A 27,358-nucleotide genomic window follows, 5' to 3' on the forward strand; every position below is an offset into this window, starting at 1 on the left:
GTAATCCCAAAGATCCATCCTGGCTGGGAATTGACCGGTGGGAGTCTATTTCAGCTGAAAATTATTTATGGTCCCAAGACAGCTAGAAGAACATAAGTAAGCAGCCCATCTTTGCAGCAGGAAAGCAAACTGCTGGCCAGATCAGCAAGACTATAGCCAATAGAAAAAGGGATGTGATTAATGCACAATACTTGGCACTTGTCAAGCTGCACCAGGAATGCCGTGTCCAATTTTGGTCCTCTGAATTCAAGGAGAGATGTTAACTTTGGAGAGTGTCCATCAAGGTGATCAGAAGATTGGAGACCTCAACCTACAAAGAAAGATTTATGGAAATGGTGTTCTAGAATGGAAGGCTTATAGAGAATCTAATCACCTTCTTCCATTACCTAAAGAGAATGTTAAGAGAGAATTTGACATGTTAAGAATGTTAAGAAGCATAGTGACAGAATAAGAGGTCATGGCTCAAGTTCCTGATGGAAAGTTCTTTGTGGATATAAGGAAAAAATTCTTCACCATGAGAAAAACTAAGCATTGGAACATGTAGCTAAGAGAAGCAGCAGAATCAGCGCACTGGAAGTATTTGAGACAGCTTAATGGGACTCTGAATAAGTTAATCTAAGATCATGCTGTCGATTAGGAAAACTGATCTCCTCCAACAAGACTAAGGGATGCCTAGAGATCCCTTCCAACTTTGAGTTTTCATTGATTTCTTCAGTTCTTAGAAACTCAAGTAGAACTCATCCCAGCTGTTTCATACATGAGCCTTTGGAAATCCTGAACACCAGTATAGGAATCAAAACTTAACTGTTCATATAGTAAATTATTTTATTCATTCCTTATTCTTTTGTAAGTTTGATGTTTTCTTTTGACATATGCCCTAAATCTACATAGCTGTGAAATAAGCTAGAAAATGCATTTCTGATGTTCTTAATGATGGCAAAAGCACTAACGTATCTCAAGATTTTTTTCTAAACGAAAGAAGGCTAGATGTCAAATTTAGGTGAAGAAAACATTTTACCCAATCCTCTTATGGCTCATAGATGTTCTAAAATATCTGGGATATGTCTTCAGTATTTTAGGCCACAAAGGATTAGTATCATTAATAGATAGATAAAATTAATTAATTGAGTACATTTCAAATCATAGTATGACAAGCTTAAAACTGAGAGAACAAATGAACAGCCTAAGGTAAAGAATGTTTTAGGAATTCTGTAATTCTCCCAAAGTGTTATATATACAGGAAAATTCAAAGATAAGACTCTCTGAAAGAATTCAAACACTTGCATAAATGAAAATAAATTGTAAATAAACATAGACTATTCACTTGCTTGAAGTGTCACCAGATGGAAAATTGTAAAGGCTGATTGTTAATGTTCAAATATCTATCAATGACCAATGATGTGTTTGTTCTGTTGGACACTTCATATACTTTACTCTTTCTGTAATTTATATCTGTGTACACTGATACACTTCTCCAAGTTCTTAATATGAAACTGAATTCTTTGGAATAGATACTGTTTTCTCCAAGCAGCTAAATGTTTCTGAAGTGGACAGCAATGATCCATTACTAGGACTTCCGAGCTGAACAGTAATATAAGGAAATAATGATACAAATCAGAATCACCCACAGGAATTAGAATAAAAGATGATAGTTCTTATTAATTTTTTAGCTTTACAGTAGCACTACATGTCTTATTGCAGCTATTTTGATTTAAATAATACATTTAAACTTTTTAAATGACTGAAATAATGTCTAGTTTCTCATAAGCCTTAGTTAATTCTACACTCTGAAAGTGCTGTTTTTTGACCCAGCAGAAGCAGTATAATTACCAATTTTGACATAGTTGAGCACACTATGTGAAAAACGCAATTTGGTCTTAACTGGATATCTGCACCTGATACCTCCAAAGGATAATACGATGCCACATACAATCCAAACTGTGCATTCAGATAGATCTGGTGTACAGTTTTGAATCACTGCTTTAGGATAAGGGATAGCTTTTACAGAGTACAGTGCTAATCACTAGCACCATAAGTATATTGAAAATATTGCACATTCTTCCACCTGTGCTGGGCAGCAGACCAGACTTAAATGAGCTTAGCTGCTTTCTATTACCTAACAGACAAACATTTCAAGTGAACTTCTGAGTACCATCTAATTTTCTTAATGGTTTAGCAACTAGTTATAAAAATTGTCTCTTCGGTATCATATTTTTTTATTGTTTCCTAGAACTATTAGACTAGCTTCTGCTCAGCTATCACAAAAAAATGAAAAAGACACACTCTCCTTTTTCAGACTGGTCTCATTCACTCTAACCTTCTGACCTCAGGGCATTACTTTTCTCCTTTTTTTTTCTTTTCCCCACTCTCACCCCCCAATTTTTTCAGAACTGCTGAGGCCTGAAAACCCCTAAGTGAACCAGACAATTTAGATTTTGTTGTGTCAGCATAAAAACAATAATGCATACAGCATTCTCTCCTCCATAACGGCAGTTTTTATGGTCCATAGAACACAAATGAAAAAGATAGGAAAGGTTTTTCTGCCAAGAATAGAGCTACGAGGAATGAAAAATGCAGTGCTCAGAGAAAGACATTTTTACTCTTGCTCTGATTGTGCTGACTTTTTGTTTTAAAAACCAAAGATTTTGAACAAATGTTAAATATTTCAAGTAATTTATGGTTTAAAAACTTCAAACCTTAACGCTATTGAAATAAGTTTTTACTATCAGCTTTGACCTGGAAATAAGTAAGGACTTTATAGCTCCAAAATCACTAATGGATTTCGGAAAACTTTCTTGCCTTTTATACCAGAATGTTTCATAGTCCTCTACTGAATTATAACTAACATCATAAGAGTTCTTGCTGTAAAATACTATGGAAGATGACAAGTGTGATATTTCTCACACTTCTGTAGGTTTCTTCCTCCATAAGTAGGAATAAGAAATTAATCAAATTTAATCTGTTTCTAAAGCAGATCCTATATTCTGGATGTTTGTAAAGATAAACCTACTGCTGTTCACTCTGCCTGTTCTTAGATACAAGCTGCATGTACAAAACTCCACGATTCATTTGCACTGTATCAGAGAGGAATGTCCTTTTCCAAAAGCAGTGGCTGCATAGTTTCATCATTGGAACTGAGCATGAAGCTCACAAATATTACTTTAAATATTACCTCTAATAGAGTAAGAATTTGTCACATGATTTTATGTCATGAGACATTTAATGCCATGATTTTAATAATTGTATTCTCACAGCATCTACACCTGTATGAAAAACATGTATGCAATGTTCAAAGCAAAATTAATATGCACCATATTCTAAACACTCTGTTGCTGTGGTGGATTGAAATAAACTCATTGGGTAGCATTAGAAATCAAACTCAACATAACTTTGATCAAAGATCTCTTTGAATGAGAAGAGAGAGCCCACTAATTATTATTTGCCTTTTTTTTCCCCAAAAAAGCACAGTGAAAATAAATATTGTTGCATTGCCTTCACAGGTTTCAAAAACTTTATGGAAGTTCTACTGCCAGTTTTTTTTCTAATGGCATGTGTCAAGCAGCAGCATTAGCATTAATTACTGCTTGTAATTATGGTCATCAAAATCTGACTAATTGCACAGGCGAATTGTTGGGGTTTTTTCCCCTAATAAGTTCACCCATTGGTTCTGTTAACAGACCCAAAAACATACTTTACATGAAAATGGCAAATAATTTCAAGTATTTCTTCACGAAGTAGCTCATGCAAAATATTTGCCAACAGTGGATTAGCATAAGTCACCACTGAGGTATTCTGCAGTGGGATTTGGGTTTAGCATTCAGTACTTTTTTATTACAGCATGTAAATTACCAAACACATTGGACCATATGTGCTAGTTAAGAACAGATGAATCTTTCTCTGTACTTTTCTGACCTTGGTGACCAGAAAATCGGAGTTAATTCAAGCAAACACGATTGATGCCATATGTGGTTCATATCAAAGGTATAGAGGAGTGGTGGGATACTGATCAGAAGAATTATTTGTTAGCGTATCTGTCAGGTCTTGGAATAATTCTGGTAGATTTATCTTTAAACACCTTTGGTCTCCTAAACAATGTACTTGAGAAGGTAAGCAATATTACACTTAAGGAGATGCTTTTCTTGAACAATGGAGAGATTAAAAAGATCTGGAATTAAAAATTACAGTAAAAGACACAGGAACTTTTCAGCCAAACTTGTTCTTGAAGAATACATCTTTAGACATTCTGCTTTATTTGTAATTAGGAACAGGTAGAATAAGTATGTGGCAGAACAGTAGGGAAAGGATTCACTTTTCTGCCTTATTAACTGGTATATTCTATTTTTTTTCAGAAGAATTGCTCAAGATTAGCAGCAATAAAGTAATTGAGAATTTCCAAGGAACAAAAAAGGGTGTGAAAATTCGTCAGCAGTTTGTTTGACCATTCAGTGACTTAATTCAGTAATGTTAGTGTTAAATAATACACCAACACTCAGTCACAAACAATTCTAAGATTTGTCTGGCTAATACTGTGCTGACTACTTATTTTATTATTGCTCATTACAAAGGCCTTAATACGTAACTGAACTGTGAAGAATCAGTCTTGAAAAAAAACAAAACAAAAGAAAAGCACCATTTCGAGTAGCATTATCATGTGTGATCTTCTGAAACTACTGGTTCAAAATTCAAATATTCCTTGTATTTTTGTGGAGAAAAAGTAGAAGCAAAATCAATGAAAAATTCATGCACTATATTTCCACTTCTATATGTAAACTGCAGAAACTTGTGCTGCTCAAAAGCTGCCTATAAATACATAGAGTTTGCTGTTTCAGTAGAACCTTGGTTAATATATCTTCTTTAAGAATAAATTAGATTGAAATTTAAATTGCAAAAGTAATTTTAATTTGAACACATTTAACATTGGCTGTAGGAACAGATACTTATTTCTGTGACAACAGGTCTCTCGTGTTTGCACTAGAAAGTGTCTGTCATATAGTATGGCCTGATCATTGCAGCCTGAAAATTATGGATGTTCTGTTCATGTTAGTTGCCCTGAATTTTTGGAAAGATTAAGGCAAAAAGCACTGTAACCTCTTATTTCTTCCATTTTCAGCATTTTCTGTGTGCATTTATGATGCAAACACAGGTCCAACTATATTCTTATTAAACATCATCTTCAATGACAGAAATCAAAGTTAAAATGATACTAACATTGAGCCATATCAGCCAGAACAAGGAAATAAGCAGGCAGAGCCTGAGATGACCTTCCATCAGAAAGTTAGGACAATACCCTGATGTTTATTATTTACATTAATACTGTACAAATTAGAGAAGAGAAAGAGAAGGATATAAGTGATAAGTACCTGTCTTACTTTCATCACAAGTCTCTTCAAAGTCTATGAAATACTTGGAAGAAACCAAAAAAAATTACGATTTCTGTGTTATGGAAAATCTTAGTATTTCAGCAATTTCAGACGCACTGAATTGCAATAAAAAGTGTAATTGCAAATTGTGAAATCAAATTTCAAAAAAGCATTACATAATAGTGTATTAGGAACAAAGTAGACAGTATGACAGGGAAAAATAGGAGAGAACAAAATTTCATATTGATTTTACTTGGCAGAAAAATTAAGACAATAGTAAAAATCAAAATTTAAACATGGAATTTTTTTATTTTGAGAAAATATTATTTTTTATAGAGAATTCCTGGGCTGGTCTAAAAATTTTCAGTGGTACGCAGCAAGATCATATCATGTGAGTTCCAGGACACCTAAATGATATTTTAACCTTTCTAATTAAAAATTTCTGCTGATTCCCACAGATGACTTTTATTATTGATTTAAATATTATTTGACATTTATGTATTTATAGTTATACATGGTAAATCCAATAATTTTATAATCTATGCATTTTTGAGGCAGAACAAAATTTTGTATCAACAATGAAATGCTTCAAACATGGCTTGAAATAATTATTACGTGGCCTGTGACATCCGAGTTCTGAAATACAGTCAGGAGAAGAAATAGATATTTGACATGCACTGATGTGCTCTAACGAAAATCCGTGTTTCATCGCAGAAATATTGTGTGGGCTGGTATGAGATACCATAACTCCTAGAAAATTTACTATGTTAATGATCATAGGGGGATTGGAACTGAATGATCTTTAAGGTCCTTCTAACCGAAACCATGCAATGGTTCTATGATTATCAGACCTATTGAGGATTCTAGACATTTTTCCATGGAACTACTGGGTGTAGCTGTGCATCATATTGCAGATCTTTCCCTGTCAAACTGTCAGTAAACTGATCAGTTGGACATAAAAAAGTAATTTTGTTATTCACCCAGTAAAAACCTAATGGGAAAAGAATTTCTAGTGCAGTTTGAGCATCCATTAAGAGAAATTTAGATAAATTTATATTATTATTGTTGCTAATCTGCTTACCAAAACAAGTCACCCTTTTCCGGATACTACCTGAAAGCAACTATTTTAGAAACCTTCAATAAATAACAACTAAATATGTATTAAATTTCTATAACAAAAGCTAATAACATTACCTGTGACTGATTTAATGATCTGCTGTTCATATGTATTACATAACACTGAAAACAATCGCAATGAAAACAAAAATAGAGTGAAAGCACAGAAAACTCATACAATTCATTCTACATTGTAAACCACTTATACTTCTCCAGTTCCCACATAGTTTGACAAAAATGAACAGTTGCACTGACAATGCTGATGATTGTATTTTAGCACATTACTGATTCCTCTGTCAATGTGTTATTGTGGTTATATTGTTTTGAGTGACTCTTTAGTTGACTTTTCACTACTCATAGGTAGGATTGAAGAGATGACCTATGAGTTTGAAAGCCACTATTAGGAAACATCTTGTAGCAACACTGCAAACCTGATTTCTCTGCATATGTCAAGAAGAAAGGCAGCCAAAGCAGTGACAGTACAAGCAACTTCAAACATAACAAAGTGGATGAATTTTTTTGGGCAAGTAAGGAAATGGTTTCATGTTTATTTTGAATATCAGGCATCTGCTGAGGTTGCTTAAAATGTGCTAATTAACACAATAGATTTTTCTAATGAGGGTCTGGATCAGCAGTTGGACTGATACACCCCTAGCCCATTTTAATATAAACAGCTACAGATAAGTGATAGACATTTGCTGCCAAAAATAAAGTTAATAAAGAAAAATAACTTGCTTTAAGGTGTATAGCTCCATAAAAATTTTTAACTTAAGTCACAAGACCTGAATCAAATTCTGTGGTTTCATCTTAGCAATAGTTAATGTCAGTAGTGTGCATCAACAGTATGCATTCAATTTCATCTCTCAAACGGGGACAAGTATTATAATCTTATTAATTTACATATATATTCTTATAATTTATTCTTGTAATTTGATTCTGGTTTATGTTTATCTGACAAAGTTGCACCGAACCTTTCAGGAAGGTGACAATTTATTGAAGATTTCTGAGGAAGGTATATTCATGTTCATATGACAGATTTGATAGCATCTGTTAATTAGCCCACTCTATCCATTCAGATCATGGCAGTATTTGCCATAATTCTAGAACTGTTTTTTTCTAGCAAAAAATTTATCCAATGAGAATGGACAGTAATTAGATATTATGGTATCTCTGATTTTTTTTTTAAATTTTAAATTCAAATACATAAGTAGCAACTTATTAAGTCTAAAGAAACACCAAACAAAAAAAACCCACAAATCACAGTCCCATAATTACAGCATTTTCTTTGGATTCTAATTACTCTCCATTTGATTTTCTCCTTTTGAGCTAAACATTAGAATAAAGAAAATCCCAGTAACTTGCTTATTTGCTCTATTTACTCCAAGGTTGCAAAATCATATGCACGATTCTTCTGGTTCTGCTTGTTGTTAACTATTATCCTAATGGGACTTGTAAGTGAGAAAATTCATGTGTTGAGACAAAGACAGTTAAACAGGTAAAGCAAAAGCTGTGTGCACAAGCAAAACACAATAAGGAATTCATTCATCACTTCCCATGGACAGGCAGGTGTTCAACCATTTCCAGGAAAGTTGGGCTCTGTCATGTGTACCCATTACTTGGGAAAACAAATACCATCACTCAAAATATCCTACCCCCCCCCTTCCTTCTTATTTCCCCAGTTTTATAGGCTAAGCATAATCACAAACGGTGTGGAATATCCCTTGTTCCTGTTCTGTAAGAGGATGGCCCATGGAAAGTCTAACAGAGCAGGTTATCTAGGGCATTGTCTAAGGTTTGAGTATTTCCAAGAATGGAGATCCCGCAGTCTCTCTGGGCAACATTTTCTAGTGCTTGGCCTTGGCAGTAAAATGTTTAAACATAAATTCTCATATTTCAATTCTTGCCTACTGCTTTGTCTTCTTTCACTGGATACTGCCAAGAGTCTGGCTCCATCATTCTTATACTCTCCCATCAGGTGTTTATAAATATCAGTCTACATTCCCCACATGCAACCTTTCTTTCTTCCAGGCTAAACAAATACAGTTCTGTCGCCTCTCTTCAAATGATGGATGCTCCAATACTTTAATATACTGGGGCTTTGACATTTTCTTTTGTTGACCTGCATGAGGTTGCTACCTGCCCACTTCACTAGGCTGTTGAAGTTCCTCTGAATGGCAGCACAACATCCAGTCTATCAACTACTCCTCTCAGTTTTGTATCATCTGTAAACTTGCTGAGGGTCCACTCTGTCCTACCATCCAGGTCATGAATGAATCTGTACAGGACCCAATATCAACCCTGAGGTGTTGTTGTATGTTTGCAACTGATCTCCAGTTGCACTTCAAGCTATTCATAACAACCCTTTGAGCCTGGCAGTTCAACCAGTACTTAATCCTACTCACTTTTTACTTATCTGGTCCATACTAAACTAGATAGACACCCTTCACTGATGACATAGAAGAAAAATTTTTCCTGGTGTTGTCCTGGTGTTGATCTCCCTTCCAAAATCTAGCGAAGGCATTTAAATAACCTGTAAGAGTCTCTTCATATTACTTATCATAAGGTTTTGTAGACAAAGTGGATTTCTGTTACACTGAAGAGACAAAGAATCATAAAATCATAGAATATCCTGAGTTGGAAGGGACCCATGAGAATCATCAAAGTCCAACTTCTGGTCTTGCACAGGACTGCTCTAAGAATCATACCATGTGCCTAAGAGAGTTGTCCAAACACTTCTTGAACTCTGGCGGGCTTGGTGCTGTGACCACCGCCCTGGGGAGCCTATTGCAGTGCTGAACCACCCTCTGGGTGAAGAACTTTTTTCTATTATCCAACCTAAACCTCTCCTGACAGAACTTCAGGCCATTCTCTTTGGTCCTGTCACTGGTCACCAGAGAGAAGAGATCAGTGCCTGCCCCTCAGCTTCCCTTCATGAGGAAGTAGTAGATTGCTATGAGGTCTCCCCTCAGTCTCCTCTTCTCCAGGTTGAATAAGCCAAGTAATCTTAGCCACTCCTCATCCCATCTTTTTTATATACCCATTTTGCCTATGTTTTGTCTTTACAGACAAAACACCTATCTCCATTTAGCTCTATTACTGCACTGGTTTTTTTGCTAGGTATAATGCCTTGATTTCAGACTCTACTGCTTCTTATTTTAAATCAACCTGCTCTGCTGTTTAGCGATGTTAGTTTACCAACATTTTGAAAGACAAAACAACATCTCTGCTGCCCCCAACATAAGTAAAAAATTGAAAAACTTTACTTTTTTTTTATATGTAGTTGTTACTAAAATCGGTCTTAAAAAGCTCAGTTTCTCTATTCAAATCAAAGTTTTCATAATTCTGTTTTATCTTTCTCTAGAATTTTTCTTAGCTGTCTTCCTATTGATTAGGGGAAAAAAAGAATTGTTATCTCAATGAGTGCTTGTCTTAAAAACATCTACTGAGAATTCATTAAAGTTTGCCCACTGTACCTTTTCAATCTGAACCTGATTTTGTGACCTTTATGTCTCACTTTAAAAATTTTGATCTGTTTTAAATCACTAGTTTAGCTGTTTTTTTTTCCATTTGCCTGCACCAAAATACTCTTTGTTCGCCTCAACTGTTTTGACCCTCACTCAATGATTAATGCCTAAAGAACAGATATGTTAAGCATTTGCTTTGACCAGCTTATTTTTCCACTTTCAGGTCTTTTATATCCTTTGAGTCTTTTTTTGATATGTATGAATTTACTTCAAACTGGAAGCTGACAAGAGGCTTAAGGCAATCTCATTTTCTCCCCCTTTAAACAGGCTTTATCTAAGCAATACCAAATACCACAGCCTCAGTGCAGTACCTTTCCTTCTCGATTGCCGGGCAACCCATTTACTTGAAGTATCAGATGATGGAGAAGGAACTAATATAAGCTCATGCATAAATTTACTTGGTTTTGGGATCAAACTTTTGAACTCCTTGAAGGTAATGATTAAGCTGTTTCTTACTGTCTACACAGCTGTCCTACACCAAATAACAGGTTATAAGCTAGTCTACTTCTTTACTTTTATCATCCATTCATACAAATATGCAATGTTTGGAAAGATAATAAGAAAGCTAGCAAAGCAAACTCATTAATGGATATAAAATACACAAGCACACTGAAACCGTCTTAGTTTTTAAAAATATTGTCTAAACATCATGCAAGCTATACTTCACTTTTATTTAATTCTCTGGATTCTAATAATCCCTCAGAAATGTATATTGTCCTTGTAATACTTGTACCTAAATAAATTAATTTATACTTATTTTTTGATGTCTTCATTCTCTAAGAGAAAATTAAACTTCCAAACATTTGCATAAAATTTTGTCCCTTTAAAATTATCATCCAAAAGAAATGTAATACGTTATTTATTTCAAACATCATATATATATTGCACTCATTGTATAATGTTTGTATAGATACTCAAAAAGGAAATTTCTATAGGTATTCTATATGGTGATAAATTGTTTATGGAGGACAATTTTATTTTCCAGTTGCAGAAAATCAAAAACTTACGCCTAGGTCAGAGATCCTTCAGAGAACTCCAGACTGAGCTGTTTGGAACAGGGTGCAAATAATGGTAACAAGTAAACATCAGTGAAAAATAAAGGATATATTTTTTATGAACACTCAAACATAAATATTATAGACCCTATGACATAATACACAGGGAAAATTTCTGCTAGTCTTTCTGGATTATGCTTAGCTTGCTTCACAGTATTCACTATATTTCTATTTTCTACTAAATATTTCAGTAATTCATTAAAAGACTTAGTCAATAAAGAAATTCATTGGTATTAGCAAATAATGTCATAGAATCAGAGAACTATAGAATCATTTAGGTTGAAAAAAACCTCTAGGATATATCGAGACCAACACTTCCAGGTCTACCACTAAACCATATAACTAGTCTAAAATTCACGATTCCATGGTGCAAACTGACTAAAACATGGATTGATAAAAAAACCTCTTATTGATTCGTAGAATGGTTTATGTTAGAAGGGACCTTCTAAGAACATCTAGTCCAACCTCCCTGCCTTGGACAAGGAGCTCTTTCATGAGATCAGGTTACTCAAAGTCCTGTCAAATCTCACCTTGAACACCTTCAATGATGGGGCATCCACAGCTTCTCTGGGAAAGCTGGTTCCACTGTCCCATCACTTTTAATAAAAAATTTCCTCCTTGTGTCTAATGTAAAAAGACCCTGCTAAAATGTGTCTCTCTGGTTTTCTTATAAGTTTCCTTTAAGTATTGAAAGGCTGCGCTAAAGTCTCCTGAGAGTCCTCTCTTCTCTGGGCTAAACAACCCCCTCTCTCTAGTCTGTCTTCAGAGAAGAGGTGCTCCAGCCTTCTGATAATTTTTGAGGTCCTCCTCTGAACCCACTCTAAAATGTCTTGTATTGTGGTTGAAAAGTTTTCATTAGAATAAGACATAGAGCCAGGCACTCAGAAACTGAAAGAAGTAGAAAGAAGGTCTAGAACTAGGAAAGACTAGTATTTATAGAAACATGAGTTTGTGAATACTCTTTACTCACTGATACTCTCTCCTAAGCAACACATCTGGACAGTCAGAGAAGGACTGCACTGAAGTAGTACTATCTGTATGCCAAGGTACACCTAGATTTGGAAGGTGTTTTTTCTAAAGAATCAGCTACCACATTTTCTCTGAAGCATCCTTAGTATTTATGCCTACAAATAAAAAACACTTTCTGAATTATCAAGTTGAAGCCTTCAACTTGGGTAGCACTCAATGGATTTTTCTTCCTGCGAAATTTTTGAATTATAAAATTCTTAGAGAAAAATCAATCTGGTCAACTTTTCTGTTAAAAAAGCCCTGAACTGAAAAATATATTCTGGGAGAGCCAGAAAAAAATATGATGAGACTCCACAGTAGCAAGCACTCATGACCAATTTACTTCCATTAAAATAAAAAGGACATTTCTTATGTTCTTGGTGAAGCTTAAGAGCCTATTTCAATGTTTACAAGTAATGTATAAATATTTAGAGAATGCTATAAAATTAATTTGGTTATAAAAGTAAGGATACACAAATGAAGCTTTCATTTGCACATTCTATTTGAACCTTACTCTAACAAAAAAGAAATTATATGCCTATGTTCATAAACATCTTTCCAGTTGCCTGCCACTCTCAGTATAAAATATCAGTATCACTGTTTTTTGTCAGAATTTTTGAGGTTGAATGTGACAGAAATAAGAGAGACATCAAGACAGAACCAAAACACTAATCTTGAGATATTAATAATTTCGACAGAGACATTTCATTTAAGACCAGATGAGGATAAGAAGCTACAACCTAGACCAATCATTTTCTTCACCATACTCACTTTGGTTGTTTCCACATCATAGCAAAGCAGAGTGTATGGGAAAAAGAAGTAACTATTTCTGCTCTCAGAAGAGATTCTCTCATTAGACCAATTACTGCTGTGCAACTTTGTTGCTAGTAACAGCTGTTAGCAGAAAAGGTAGACATTTAATGATTACCCAAAAATGAGCAGACACCTACTGCACAGTGCCACCTTGATTAGCTAAATATAGGAGTTCAACTTAGAAATAAGTTGGACACGTCCACTTGCTAGTACCAAGCTTTGTGGAGCAACAGATGGAAGAGGAAGGAAGGCAGTTCAGTGATTTGATAGAACAAATAGTCAAGAAGGTGCACTTAAAACAGTTTCCAAGGTAACTACCTGTGAGGTTGAAACCTATAAATAGGGGTACAAACAGGGTTTCAACTATGAGACCAAAGACAATCAAATATGTAAAGCAAAATAAAAGAGTGGAAGATTGAATGAAAGAACATGAAAAATTATGTTTAATGAAAAATTAGTAGAAAAAATGTATTTCAAAAAATTACTGCATATTAGTGGTCTCTGAAAAACAAATACCTCCACTTGAATGTCTCTATGCAAAGGCACACAAGACTGGAAATAGACAAAAGAAGTTACAGCCATGCACATGCCTGCAGGGCTATGTTCTTATTGACTTTCATCAAGATGTGGTAGGATGACTCCTATGACTGGAGTGTGGGAATGGAAGGATACAAGCTCTTCAGGAAGGGCAGACTTGTGAGACAAAGAGGGGATGTCACCCCCTATATCAATGACCAGCTACGGTGCATGGAGGTACTCCTGGGGATGAATGAGGAGCCAACAGATCTTATGGGTCAGGCTTAAAGGAAGGGCAGAGACAGGTGACATTATAGCAAGGATCTGCTCAGGCCACCAGACCAGGAAAAATATGCAGATGAGTCTCTCTACAGAAAGATAGGAGCGGCCTCATGTTCACAAGCCCTGGTCCTTATGGGAGATTTCGACCACACTGATACCTACTCGAGGCATAGCATGGCAGGGCATAAGCAATCCAGGAGCTTCCTGGAATGCGCTAATGACAACTTCCTTCTCCAAGTGATAAAGGAGCCAACGAGGAGAGGTGCTGTGCTGGACTTTGTTCTCAACAACAAGAAGTGATCCTTAATAATTTGAGCCTTTTGAGTCACCTCTGCATCAATCATTTTGGGAAGTTTGTTAAATCTGTTTTGGCTCAAATTTGCCTGTATTTACATGACAATTTAGCTGTTGCTCTTAATCTTTCTTTTTACTACCTTTGAGAAAAATCCTTTTGCTGCCACATCAAAAGTACTGGGCCTGAAGTAAATATTGGCCCATAACCAGCAAGCTTTATTTCAGGCAAATCACAAAGGAAAGATTAATGTGGTCTTTGGAAAGGTGTATTTTTAAATAAAGAATCAATAATAATCTTATTCATAATTTAGGGAAATATTTATTTGATGAATTCATAGCCCAGATGAAATATATGTTTCTAGGTTAACATCCTGTATCAACTATACTATTCATGTTATTGACATGAACATAATGTATGCATGCATGTTTATGACTCTGAAAGCAACTTGAAATATTCTTGTTTGTTATCCTTTAAAGATTTGAATTTTAAGAGTGACAGTTCTTTACATTTTCCTGATACATTTGTCAGAGTAGAGAGTAAAGAATAGAAGGAAAGGGAAAGAAGAAGAAATCAGTTCTGAAATCCAGATCTCCTTCTGGACACTTCTGATTTTACATCAAATGCTGTTGCAAACAATGACACAAATCAGCTCAGGTAAGCTCTATGATGTATAAATTACTAGGAAAATGGAGGTGGTGGAAGAAAAGCAAGTGAAACCTGTGGTTTTCCTGAGATCAAGTACTTAAAGAATAAGATTGATGTTCTTTTCTGTGTTATGGAAAAAAATCCCCCAAAAACAAAAACAAAAAACGCAGTCCAGAAGTCAGTTTAGTCGGGTCATGCTAATAGATATGGGTTGCAGTATCCCAGGATATTTGTTGTAAACAATAGCATAAATTTGCTCCATAAAAACAAATTCATCCCTTTAAAGAGAAATGGCATAAGAATGACTGTTGCTTCAAATTACTTCAAACTACTGGCATCTGTCTGCCTGAAATTCTGCTAGGTTATGTGGTAATGCAGTGCTGAAGGCCAGTAAAAGAGTATTAGATAATTTTATGGGGATGGATCTATGGAGAAATGAAAACTCAATCAGAAGAAATGGTGCAGTATTACTTTGAAAATCATCCTGAAATTTCTTCTTTATTTCATGTTCAAAAAAAAAAAAAATTTAAAAACCCCATATTTAAGAGTATCATAAAATTACTCAAATAAGTAAAGAGATTTTTCTCACCTCAAAAAGCTGAAAGTTATTTGTTTAATGCCAATGTCATCTATGAGTATTTCAGATTTTTGCTAAAGATTAGTCTTTAACAAAGGTTTATTATATAAGTTTTATGTCTCCTCTGTTTTGGGTAAGGGATTTTTTGGTTTGCTATTATTTAGATGAATTTTAAACTTTCAGGGTGTACCTGTCCAAAGTAAAGGTGGAGTTGAACTCTCTGTTGTTGTAGGAGTAAATTCATCTACATATACAGGATGTATTTATCTCATTATGAATTTCTGCCTACTGAAATCAAGGTAACAGACCTGTGTGAAAAAAGCTATTGTGTTATGCTAAATCCAGTCAGTAGATCAGCAAGTAAGAAGAACAGACTTTAGGCTGGATCAATTCTATTCTAGGACAAGGAATTTAACATAGAAAACAAACATATATTGCTTTGTCATAGTAACTAGTTGTTTTAATATTGTTTTAATATTTAAAAGAGACAGACAGCTGTTTGGAAGCTTGTATAGATAGCCTACAACCAAGAAGTCTTAGAAGTCTTGCTCTAATATTCTTCAGGAAGAACAGAATTTTCAAAATGCTTGATTTTTGTAATTAACCGCAACATATTTTTAAAGTATTTTTGTGTACTTTTATGTAAGCCCGGAGAGCTTAGTTGCATGGTTTTGTTGATACTATATCTTTCTACACTAGCAAAAAGTAACATATCAAGGAAAATCTGATTCCCAGCAGCAGTTTAGTTAAAATCATCTGAAAAGTCAGAGGGAAATAAATTAAGAGCATAATGTTTGCATTTTTTAATCATTATTGACTCTCTCTTTTCTCCCCTCTTACTCAGTCTCTAAGATTTAAACAGGAAATAAAGATTAAATATACCAGCTTAATCAGCTTTCACCTTTCACTGCTTTTAGCATGAACTTAATGCAGTGAATAAAAATGAACTGTAGAGGCTTGTTCAAGCAACGGTTTTTGTCACTGAAAGTTTTCTGTCACTGCATGGCTTGAATCTTGGAAAATAAGTTGATGAATCTTTGATATGATATTATTTCTATCATTGTTCAGATACAGATGATACAATTACAACCTAAAAAATAACACCCTTTAGTCTTTTAGGGAAAACACGTATAGAATTTCAACCACCTGAGTACTTTACCATCCACAATTTTCATTCTGAAATACAGTCTTAAAAACAAAGTAAACAATCTTAAACTCTGTTTCATTTTAATACCAGTCCTCTCTAAAGACCACTATGAGATTCACATAGTCCTGACTGTTGCATTAGCTCTTGCATGGTGAAATCATGATCACTGTGAAGGGCATCCTGAGGTTTTCCCTACTTACTTCTCTCTACAGCTATCACACAATAACCATCCTATTACTCCTGACATAGTGTTTATTAGAAGCTAACTTGAAGGAGGAGTGGGGAGGTTGGGGAGAGGCGGAGGATGGGAAGGGAGAGAGAGAGAGGTAAAAAAGTATAAGAAATACACTTCCAATGCTAAATAGGGACAGCTGTCAAAAAGCCTGTAAAAGCTATTGTAATTTGTCTGCAACGCAGGTCCAACCAAAATAAATGAACCCAAAAAAAGTGGGAAAATAAAGCTCATGTACTGAAAACAAAGCAATTGTTTACAATTCATTTAGGGAGAGAGAAACTTTATCTAATCAGATATCAACTAACTAATGATGGGTCAAACACTTCTGACAGAAGTCTTTGTGATCAAGACTTCCATCTGATACTGTGAATAGCAGCTTTAGTGGCAGGAGCAGCAAGAGAGTAAGAAGGATTGAGAGTGAAGACATGCTCTGCAGGTTACCCATTTTCCAGCTTCCTTCTGTCAGACACTGCCAGACAGCTTTAGTAGTATGAGACACGGAGAGTGTAGAGAGATAATAAGCTGAAAGTGAGCAATTTTCTAAGGGAAGAAATGAGAACACCTAACAGCTGCCAATCAGAATTAAATGATACTATGAGGATACTTACCTGACAGTTGACGAGTGACAATCTAGTAGGTCTGCACAGCTTCTCAATTTGCACTTTTATATATAAATTACATTAAAAAATATATGGTCCAAAATACAATAATTGGAAGAGTCTTACTGAAGACCTCATTTTCTCCAAATATCTGCATTTTATAGAAATATTTTAAGATAATGATCTGATGAGGGTTTCACCCACTTATTCATGTTGAAGTTACTACTTCAATTTAATAAGTTCTTAAAAAGCATCAAATATTTTAATGTTGGGTCTGTTATTTTTTTTCCCTGTGAAACTGGGAAGAAAATATTTTCTGGATACAAGCATGCACTATTGACGCAGGAGTCAGGTAAATTCCAGGAAATCAGCAGCAATAAATGCTCTCACAACTCATCTTAAAACAACATTTTCATCTCTTCTAGAATTCAAATAATTTTTGATGACAATCTACAATATTACATTTTTGGTTTTGTTATGTAATCCTGCACTGTTCTTAATTTCCATAGTAATCCTCAGAGTTACCCTATTGTGAGGAGGTAATGGATTTAATGTCAAAGACCTTACAGTGTACTGAGGAATAAAGAAATTTTGTGGAGACAAGAGTGAGAAGACAAGCCATGATATCAACACTGTTATATCTTTATATTATTTCTATGATGTGTTGAGTTTCTACTGTGAGAGGATTCGATTTTCACTGCTTAATCTCATTTTACAGTAGTCTGAAATTATGTGTTTCCATATACATCCATGTGGGGGTTTTCCCCTCAATTCCTGCAATTCAGTTTCATGTGATTTCTATTAAAGCGATGAAGAAAATGAAAGCAACATTAACTGTTCCCTGCAATGGTACAAATTAAGTGTGAAACACCATGGTACCGCTATAGGCCTTGTTTTTAAAAATGTTATTATTTCACCTTATTATTCGGGGTTTTAATTTAACCAATCTGCTGATAAACGAGTAAATTAAATGACCCATCAAAATATGAAGGAAAATCTGTAAACTCTCCCAAGTTCATAGAGATGTCAGGGGGAGGAAAGGACATATTTTGTTCCTGAGATTTCTAAAAAGTATTACTTGACCTTCTACATATGACAGTGTACACAGTACCACCCTCACAACCTAAAGATCAGGTACATAGTTTTATCTCATAGTATCTGTGAGAACTGGAGAAAATTCCTGGCTTAGATTTCTCCAGTGAAAACTTCCTTGCATCCTTCAGCCTTCTTCTCCTGCACATGAAGGAAAAAGGAGTAGGATTTCATCTTCTCTCTCTTTCATGTAAGACATTGCTTCCTTGCAAAACAACCCTGTCATAGTCTTGCATGAAAAGGGTTCTCAGACAGAGAAAGAAAATAATGCAGAATTAAACCTTTCATTTTCAAATATTTTAAAAATATTATTTTAAATATAAACCATTCCTAACATCACCCACTGAAGTATGTAAGTATAACCTCCTTTCTTTTAATACAGAAACTGAAGGAAAAAAAAGGTATTAAGTGGCCTGATCTGTAATAAAATCACTTGATAAAGAGAGGTTGAACTCAGGAGTTTTGGTCTCCAACCTTGAACTCAGGAGTTTTGGTCTCCAACCTTGAACTCAGGTCTGAAAATGTGATAGGTCTAACAAATAGAAGACAAAACAGGGTAAGCTGCTGTAATGGCTAATAGAGTTTTCACATCATTAGCAGAGCTCCCCCAGGTAGCAAAACCAAATAACTGAATGCTGATAGAGGAACAATTATATACATGCTAATTCACAGTCATGGGTCTTTCCCTTTCAGAATAAAATCTGAGCAACCATTTTCACATCCTGTTAGTAAAGACCTACACTGGGAAGCAGGTAGTAATGATTGTTACCTACAGTATGACTGCCATTCACTGTTCCAGTCACTTCTCAGAAGGCAGGAAGTGTGCACTGAAGCCAAGAGAACCTAAACCTATTATGTTGTCTTACCATAAGGTGTGTCTAAAGACCAGTATACGACCAACTACATATGTATAAAAGTTGCAAGACTATTTAAAAAATATCTCTCCATACAGTTATATTTTTTCACTGTGAAATCCACAAAAAACTTCATAACAAAATCCTTAATGAATCCTTAATAAACAGTTTACATATCCAAAGTCTAATTGTCAGTGGGCTCTGATTACAGGACAAAAGATGAAGATGCAGTTAAATATAGAGTATTTGGTCGTGCTTTTCACTTTTAAGCTTCACACATTATAGGTATTTTTCCTGCAATGCACATTGCTCTTTTACTCAATACGTTTTTTAACTTAATACATTATTGATAGGACAGATGGGTAAACCCCTTGTGTTAGAGCCAAAACTCTCCAAGCCATATATGGGGGAAAATGCAGGTCTAACCTCTAACATTATGAAATTAGCTTGATATTTGACTGGGTCTGTGAACAGTTGTAGCAAGCTAACAGCAGTGATGTGGTGTGTCTGCATTCCTGAAACCTTTTCCAAGGCCACAGACTGGGATGGCTGCAGAATGATGACCAGGAAAGATTTTGTGCACCATTTCCAGAATAAAGGCAGCAGGTGAGCGATGTACAAAGCTTGACCTTATCCGAAAAACGTCTAGATCCCTTCCATGTCAGGAATAATCCTATTCCCTTTGCCAAGTCTTCACTGAAAGCACAATCTGTCTGACCGTTCATAATTCTTCCAGATCACACTTTTACTGTCAGCTAGCCTCCCAGCTTTTACTCCACTATTAAATTTGCCTGGTTTTTTTGTGTCTGAAAATAGAGTCCTGCAAGTCTATTAAATCTATCATAGACCTGTTTATACTATCCCTGAAACATCTGGAAAAGTCATGACTACACTGACAAGCATTTCTACTACAAAACAAAAAGTGGACTCAGGTGATTTACAAGACAGTTGTGAAGTAATGTCACTGTAAAGCAGTAATCTTCCAATCTTCCTCTTATTTTGGCAATGTAGTTACTAAACATAAATGGTGCTATTTTTATCTCAAGTAGGATATGAGCTAAAGTTCAGATGGGTATCACTGTGTGTATATCAAGGTCTCATATTTCACCCTAGACTGACTGCTGTCATAAACAACATACTGAGATAAGAGTTTCAATGGTAACCATACTAACATTCTTATATTTTGGCCACTTGCTGGGATTTTCTTGAATTAGAGGTGTCCATATAGAGATAATTTTTCTTGTTCTTCTGTCACAACTACAAAAACATAAAACATATTCCTAGCTTTAAATTATTTCAGCTCAGCAGACAGACATTCTCATGCCTTTCTACACAAAGTTACAAGGTTTATATATTTTAGAAACAAAGTCTAAAAAGCCAATATAATTAAAGTCCCCTAGATTTCATTTGGCTAGAAATAACCCTAAACTATCTTAAGTACATATTCTCCTAAGTAATGAGAAGATCATCATAAACAGAAAAAATCACTTAATAATGTGTCAAAACCCCATGAAATTATTAATGTATATCTACAGTGTTGGAGAATGAATTCACAATCGGCATACCATGATGGCAATAGCAACCAGAAGCCAAATTCTTAACTTCCATATGGTCACTCAGTGTGGCTGGAGTACTGGAGTGCTCAAGAAATTTCTTGCTAGCAAAGTGCCATAACAAAACAGCTGTCATAATTTATACTGTGTTTGGCATAGGATCAACTCCAGAGACAGAAAGCCACTGTTCCTTTGTCTAACTTTGTTGAAGGCCTACAGAATTCATACCTATCTTTTGCATATTTTTTCCTCTACAAAGCAGTGCGGTTGAGCTATACAGTGACACATCATAGGTACTAAAAATTGCAGTTTCCTCAAAATCACAAGGGTATCAGGTGAGTTCCAAGGCCTCAGAGGCTTCAAAAGCTACAGGTAGAAATGAGGCTGAGGGAAAAAAAATATACTTTTTTGGGGATTTAATTTTTTTTTCCAATTTAAAATACTTAAGCCTTTTTTTTTTTACAGTACAGTAACTTCTAATTGATCATGTTCATCCTTGTAACTTGGTTGCGTTGTCAGTCACATCCAGATTAAGAATTTGTTCCACACTGGAGTTTACCTGTGACCACTCCAAATACTTGTGTGTGCTTTCCACAGAGAGGCAAAAGGCTCTCTCACTTGATTAGTTTATTGTGCACAAAGAAAGTGATCCAAACAAGATGATTATGTATGCTGGATACAGAATTTGGAGACATCCCAAAAAATGCACAGATATCTAACAGTATCTGAAAAGGCATGTAACTGGGGATAATCTCCAATATGTCATGATAAGTTCAGGCAGGGAGAGAAAAGATTGCACCAAACATTTTATGTTTCTCTACTCCAAGATCTGGGGAAAGAGAAGCTGTTTTCCTATCCTCCCCTCATTATTAGATTTTAATTATTCATCTTTTACATGTATATATATTACGTTATCTGACAGTTTGTCTTCTTTCATGAATGACTTCATATCCAAAATAGTCTTTATGGACAGACTGTACCATACTACAGGAAACAGCTTTAAAAACAGAAATTTAAGACCCATGAGAGAACAGGCAGCTTGATAGTAATTTACTTTGTAACAGTGAAAGTAGCACAGCCTGTAATTCTAATGATTCGTTTATCGGACTTTATAATAAGCCATTGCTACAATTTTTATTGGCATTTCCATTTTGTCATTAAATGCCACTTACAGGGATTATTCAGCTCGTCTTTCTGGGATCATATTCACAAGAAAGCTAATGAATGACAGTGAGAAATACTGCAAACATAAAGATGAGTCAACTAACAACCTAGTGCTCAGAAAACACACTCTACTGATTAGCACCACCCCTTAGCATCCTGGATATCTGAACAAATAGAACATCAACAGAGAGGTAACAAGTAAGGTATAGTCATAAGGACTGTTGATGTCTCTTAATGTCACGTATACGAAGTGCAAGATCAAGTTTTGGGGCGTAAAAGGAATTCTTCATCTCTCAAGTCTAAATGACAAGTTGAGAAGGATGCAACCAAGAATGGAAGTGCTGTATGTGCTATATTGTAGAAAGAGAAAAAACTTCCAAAGAAACCTTAAGGAAGCAGCACTTTTTTGTTACTAGCGCTAAAACATGTTTACAAGCCATTTACCATAGAAATGTCAGCTGCTTGGTTAGGATTATTTCATTAGAAGAATTAAGCAAAAATGTTTTAGCTACATTGTAAAACTTAATTTTAAGACCTCAGAACAGGTTTCCTTCAGACCTTAACCTAGGTTATTAACTGATTGGGTTGAAATACTCCCTGAGAATGTAAAAGTCCAGAAACAATCTCTGGCAGAGGTCAGATTAGTTCCTAACAACAGAGTACTTTTCCTCACTTCCCATTGATTTTAGGGGTACAGTTGACGGAGACAGTAATTAGCTCCAGCTCGGAGGCTTCCTAATTTTTTTATTTGTTTTAACTTACTGGGTACTTATACTATATAGTGAAGTAAGCACTTCAGCATCATTACAGTAATATGCAAAATGTAATAAGTCAAAGCAATAAGCAAAATTACTGGCTTGAATGTTAATGTATACATTTAAATTGCCTTTTGTTGAACCTTTGTTTGTTGGTTTTAATGTTTACTTTTACTAAATAGAAGATTAAAAATTATAATCAGAAAATATACTTATATTTTGCAGATATTAAGGCAGAGAAATTATATTCTTTGCAGATGTGCTATAGCAATTATTGGACATGAATACTCAAGTAATTACTATGTTAAATACCTTATTGAAATAGGCAAAGTAGAAATTAAAGCTATACTAGTTTGTCTGAAATCCATAACTTGCACTGAAATGGCAATTTTTTCTTTTTTTTCCCTGTTTTTCTTTCTGCTTTCTTTTTTTAAGAAAAAAGCAACAACGAACATGCATATTCAGTGTTCTGAGTAGAATGGCCTCTGTTTTCTGCACCTTTGTATCTTTGAAATCATACCAAGAAGGAGAGGACATATATCTACTGAATTTACTAAACAGAAACAGACGCTAAATTAAAATAGACTATCTAGAAACAAAATTTACATTTCAAACAGTATGAACAGGATGGGAAAAAAAGTGATAGAGGGGTTTTTTTCCATCCTGAATACATCCCATTGACAAAAAGACAGAAAACTTACCTTCTCCCTGAGTAAACTAAGTAACAAGGGTTATTTGGGATGAGACACATTAGCATTCCAGTGAAGCAAAACCTGAATTTTCAGGTGTGTGAAATGCCTTCTTTCCCTTGTCTTATCTTAGAATGTTAACATATTTATCTGTTTGCTCTTCCAGTCGTTATAATGCACAAACCCAGGATATCTCAGATGGTATGTGCTGAAAGAGTTCTCCTCTCTAAATGTCTTAGCATTAAAAAAATCAGTTATTCTTTCTAATCTACTTTCTAAAAACTGAATCACCAGCTAAAAGCAAACCATAACTCTGCTGTCACTCTAGGAAAAAGGAAAGATACAGTCATCCAGTTTCCAGACCAGTCCCTGGAGGAATATTAGGTCCCCAATGAGACTTAGAAGTAGACACTTAGCTGTTCATAACAGCCATACTTAGTTATTTCTGCATAACATTGGAAGCAAACTTTCCTAGGAAATTAAGGAAATTGCTGACTGAAGGGACAGGTGGCAATTTAGGTTTTAAATGTTGTACTTTGACTAAAGCAGCAATTAAAACCTAAGTTATCTGTGGAACAGATGGCATCTTAGGAGAAGAAATGATGAATACATAATTTCATTTGAGTAATTTTAGATAGGTAGATTTGGGAGGAGTACTATAAAAATTTAATGCAATATTAATATTTTCTGACCAATATATCAACACTGCAGTTTATTTTAAAATAAGGACACTAATAAATTCTGAATTACTTCCTTCAACAATTTTTATTTTAAGAAAAACATGTTTGGTTATGGTTAACGCTAGGACAGTATATTTAGAAAGAGAAATTGATATGGCATTGTATTTTTTAACAATTTAGTAGAATGAATTGTTAATTCTCAAAACTAAAGGTACAGTCTTGGTCAAATATAAGAAAGGAATACTTTCTTATATTTATAAGATTATTCCTTATAAGGAATAATCAAATACTTAAAGTAAATGGGTGACTTATCCAACTGGTATATATGCCAAAGGGGTAGAAGACTGTTTAAAAGTTTAAAGGCCTTTAAAAGTTACTCACCTATTATAAGCTAAGATATTCATAGAGACTCACCTCATAGACAACAGAAAAAGAAAAAGAGGTTATCGCCACAGAACAATTCTTCTAGCTATCCCAATCCTACAGTAACTACAGAGGTGAAATAAAAAACTCAGTCAGGTTGCCCTCTGAAGTGAGGGAAGATGAATAACTTGGTTTAAGCGAGAAAGTGGAGCGAATTCAGGTAAATTCACCCAGAGAAATTTGATAACAATGTCTACTAAACTGATGAGATTTTTCCATTGAAATATTTTTTTTTCCAATGGAAACTGCTTTTCTGCATATGTAAAAATTTTTGAAGGTCTTTTAATTGCATGGTCAAGATACATTCATTGCACAGCAGGACTGGAACAGGATGACAAAATTAGGGACCCTGACCCACCACTTTCACCATTCACACACCTCCAGACTTCAGATGGGCTCAGAAAATAAAGACAGAGGTGGGGGCAGGAAAGACTTCCACCTTCCACTTCCACCTGACCTTCTGTAGGAAAATGTGTCATTAGTCAGATTTTTGTGGTATCCCTCTGCCACATCCTGGTCCCCCATCCTCTCCACTGAGAAAGGAGAGAATAAAAATAAATACATTTTATTTTTCATCTTAATTTATGGTAGTCTTTTTTATTGCTTGAATTTTAGATATTGCCAACCATTTCCAAGGAATGGAATGAAATTAAATCACTTGAGAGCTAAGGAGTAGCATGTTGTAGGATATCACTAGACACGTTATTTGTCTTGGATAATTCCTACTGAATTAGGATTTCAAGGAGAATAACAACTATCAATTCTGTTGTCTGGATGCAAAGGAGAGGCCAGATTAGGCTATGAGAGAGTTGTTGGGAAGCCAGAGAACATGCCAAGTTAAACATCAATGTCTCATAAAATTTATGTCATAAAATTAATTCAAACAATTGCTTTTTAATGGCTTTTAACTATAATGAAAGAACTTAAAAGAACCATAAGACTAATTACAGAGGACTTAGGGTTAGGTCTAGCTGTATTTAAAAACCTCTTTATTGTGCAGAAATGGCACAAAGGGATCACAGGAATTAGAAATAAAATGAGGTAAAAACATTGCATGTAGTTTCAGAGAACATAATTTAAAGAGAAACTTTCTGAGGAATAAACCACCTCTAAACCTCAGGCTTGAAACCAAATAACCACAGAGATGTGTTGTCCCTTTCTGAACTTTAAAAGAAGTTTTAGTGTTCTGATCTTGGGCAACCTAATAAGCACTTACTTCTCTGCTGTCTGTGATAAATATCAGTGGTGGGCAGATGGAAAGATATAACATAGATGTTACATCTTTACAATAATATCTAATGACACAGGAGTTCTGCTCCTGGGGTGGAATCAATGTTAAAGACCCATTGTGGTAGTTCCACCAGCTGTCATTTAAAAGCGATAGGCTTATTTTCACAAGCTTGTATCATCAGCTGTATCCATGCATTAAAAAAAAAAAGGAAATACTAAATAATAAAGATGTTAAGAAAGTAATAATAACTTTCTTTATGCACAATTATCTGAGAATATTTCCAAAGTAACACTGTTATTAATATTTACATGCCCAGATTATTTTAAATTTCTGGTAAGTGTAACTTACCATAAAACTGTTTTCTAGACAGACCTTGTTTGACGAACTTCAAAACTAAGATACAAATTTCAAACCTTCTGGTCACAGTTTGCTTTAATTAAGATACTGAGTAAATGGTTACAGGTTCAGAGTGCCACAAAACAGGTAAGTTTTAATCTTAGTTTACTTTGTATCTTTTTTTTTTCCTGGTTTGGGTGTTGGGGTTTTTTTGTTGGTTCCTTTGCATCTTTTTGTGTGTGTGTGTGTGTGTGTGTGTGTGCAGCTATTTGTTTCTGTACAAGTGCCTCTTTAATAAAAGAGCTCTATACTTTGTGTATACTGAGCATCTACAAACTTCACTGCATTAATACAAAGCTGAGGGCTGAGGAAGTACCAGAAGAGCTGGCGGCAAGCAAGCTGTTGAGACCCCAGATGGCCTATGCAGGGGGAAAGCTTTCCATGACAGGAAGATGTTTTGGCCATATGAAAGCTGAATAACTTTGTTTATTGTGGAAAATGGTAACCAGGTCATCACATCAACACATGGAACTCTACTGCAATGGGAAAGTCTTGTCACTACACAAAAATGAAATCACTGATGCTTCGACACATCTACTGCCTCTTACTTTCTCATCATGTGAGTGGCAGGGATTCCGTTCAGGGGGTTGTGCCTTTTATGAATTGCAGCACATAGCTAATTTAATCCAGATTTTAACTATTAGAATTGCGTTATGGCTTTAATGTAAATCCATATCAATACAGTGCCTAGGATATTGGAGACAAACAAAAGGAAGACAGTAAAACCCAACCAAGCAAAACGAACAAATAGACAAACAAACAAACAGAATTCCAAACTCAGAAAAAACAATCCACAACAGGAGTCATTATCACGAATACAACAATTAGCTGCTAATTGAGTTGCAAGTCTCTGAAGTTAACATAGGAAAAAATGTGGTATAAATGTCTTGTAAACATGTTAGAGAACAAGATACTACTTTCACAACAAAGTGCATTGGTGTATGATTTTTTTTTCTTAAAGTACATTAGAACTAAAATAATTTTCAGTATAGGTAGAATTTAGAGCTAATACTTGTAACTAATTGTGCTTTAACTTAAGAATTTATTTTCCAGATTGCCCCAAGAGAACAAACTGACCTGGAGCAGCCAAGACCATAAAAATAAACACAAGACAGAGCTGAATGTTATCAATCCAAAGGGAGAGGTATGATTCAGCAATTGCCACAAAAGAAGCTAGGTGAAGGAAATTAGCACAACAGACATTCTAGCATTATTCTATGTCCCCTCTAGTATAAATTAACATTTAAAAGAATCTATACGTTCCTTAAAATCTTTCTGTTCCCAGGTTCTGTTAGGTCCTTGATTCAACTTAAAAAAGTGAATTTAATAACACCCCAAACTTATTAATC

The 27,358-nt window shown here is 34.9% G+C and overlaps 1 protein-coding gene across 6 annotated transcripts in view; it reads right to left on the reverse strand.

Moving 5' to 3' along the window:
- GRIK2 (glutamate ionotropic receptor kainate type subunit 2) overlaps positions 1 to 27,358 on the reverse strand; it is a 366,123-nt gene that overhangs the window by 44,725 nt on the left and 294,040 nt on the right. The window lies entirely within an intron of this gene.

This window comes from Pipra filicauda, unplaced genomic scaffold (assembly GCF_003945595.2).
Source record: "Pipra filicauda isolate LSUMZ 115617 unplaced genomic scaffold, ASM394559v2 scaffold128_size5466820_pilon, whole genome shotgun sequence".
In the NCBI taxonomy this organism is placed as follows: Eukaryota; Metazoa; Chordata; class Aves; order Passeriformes; family Pipridae; genus Pipra; species Pipra filicauda.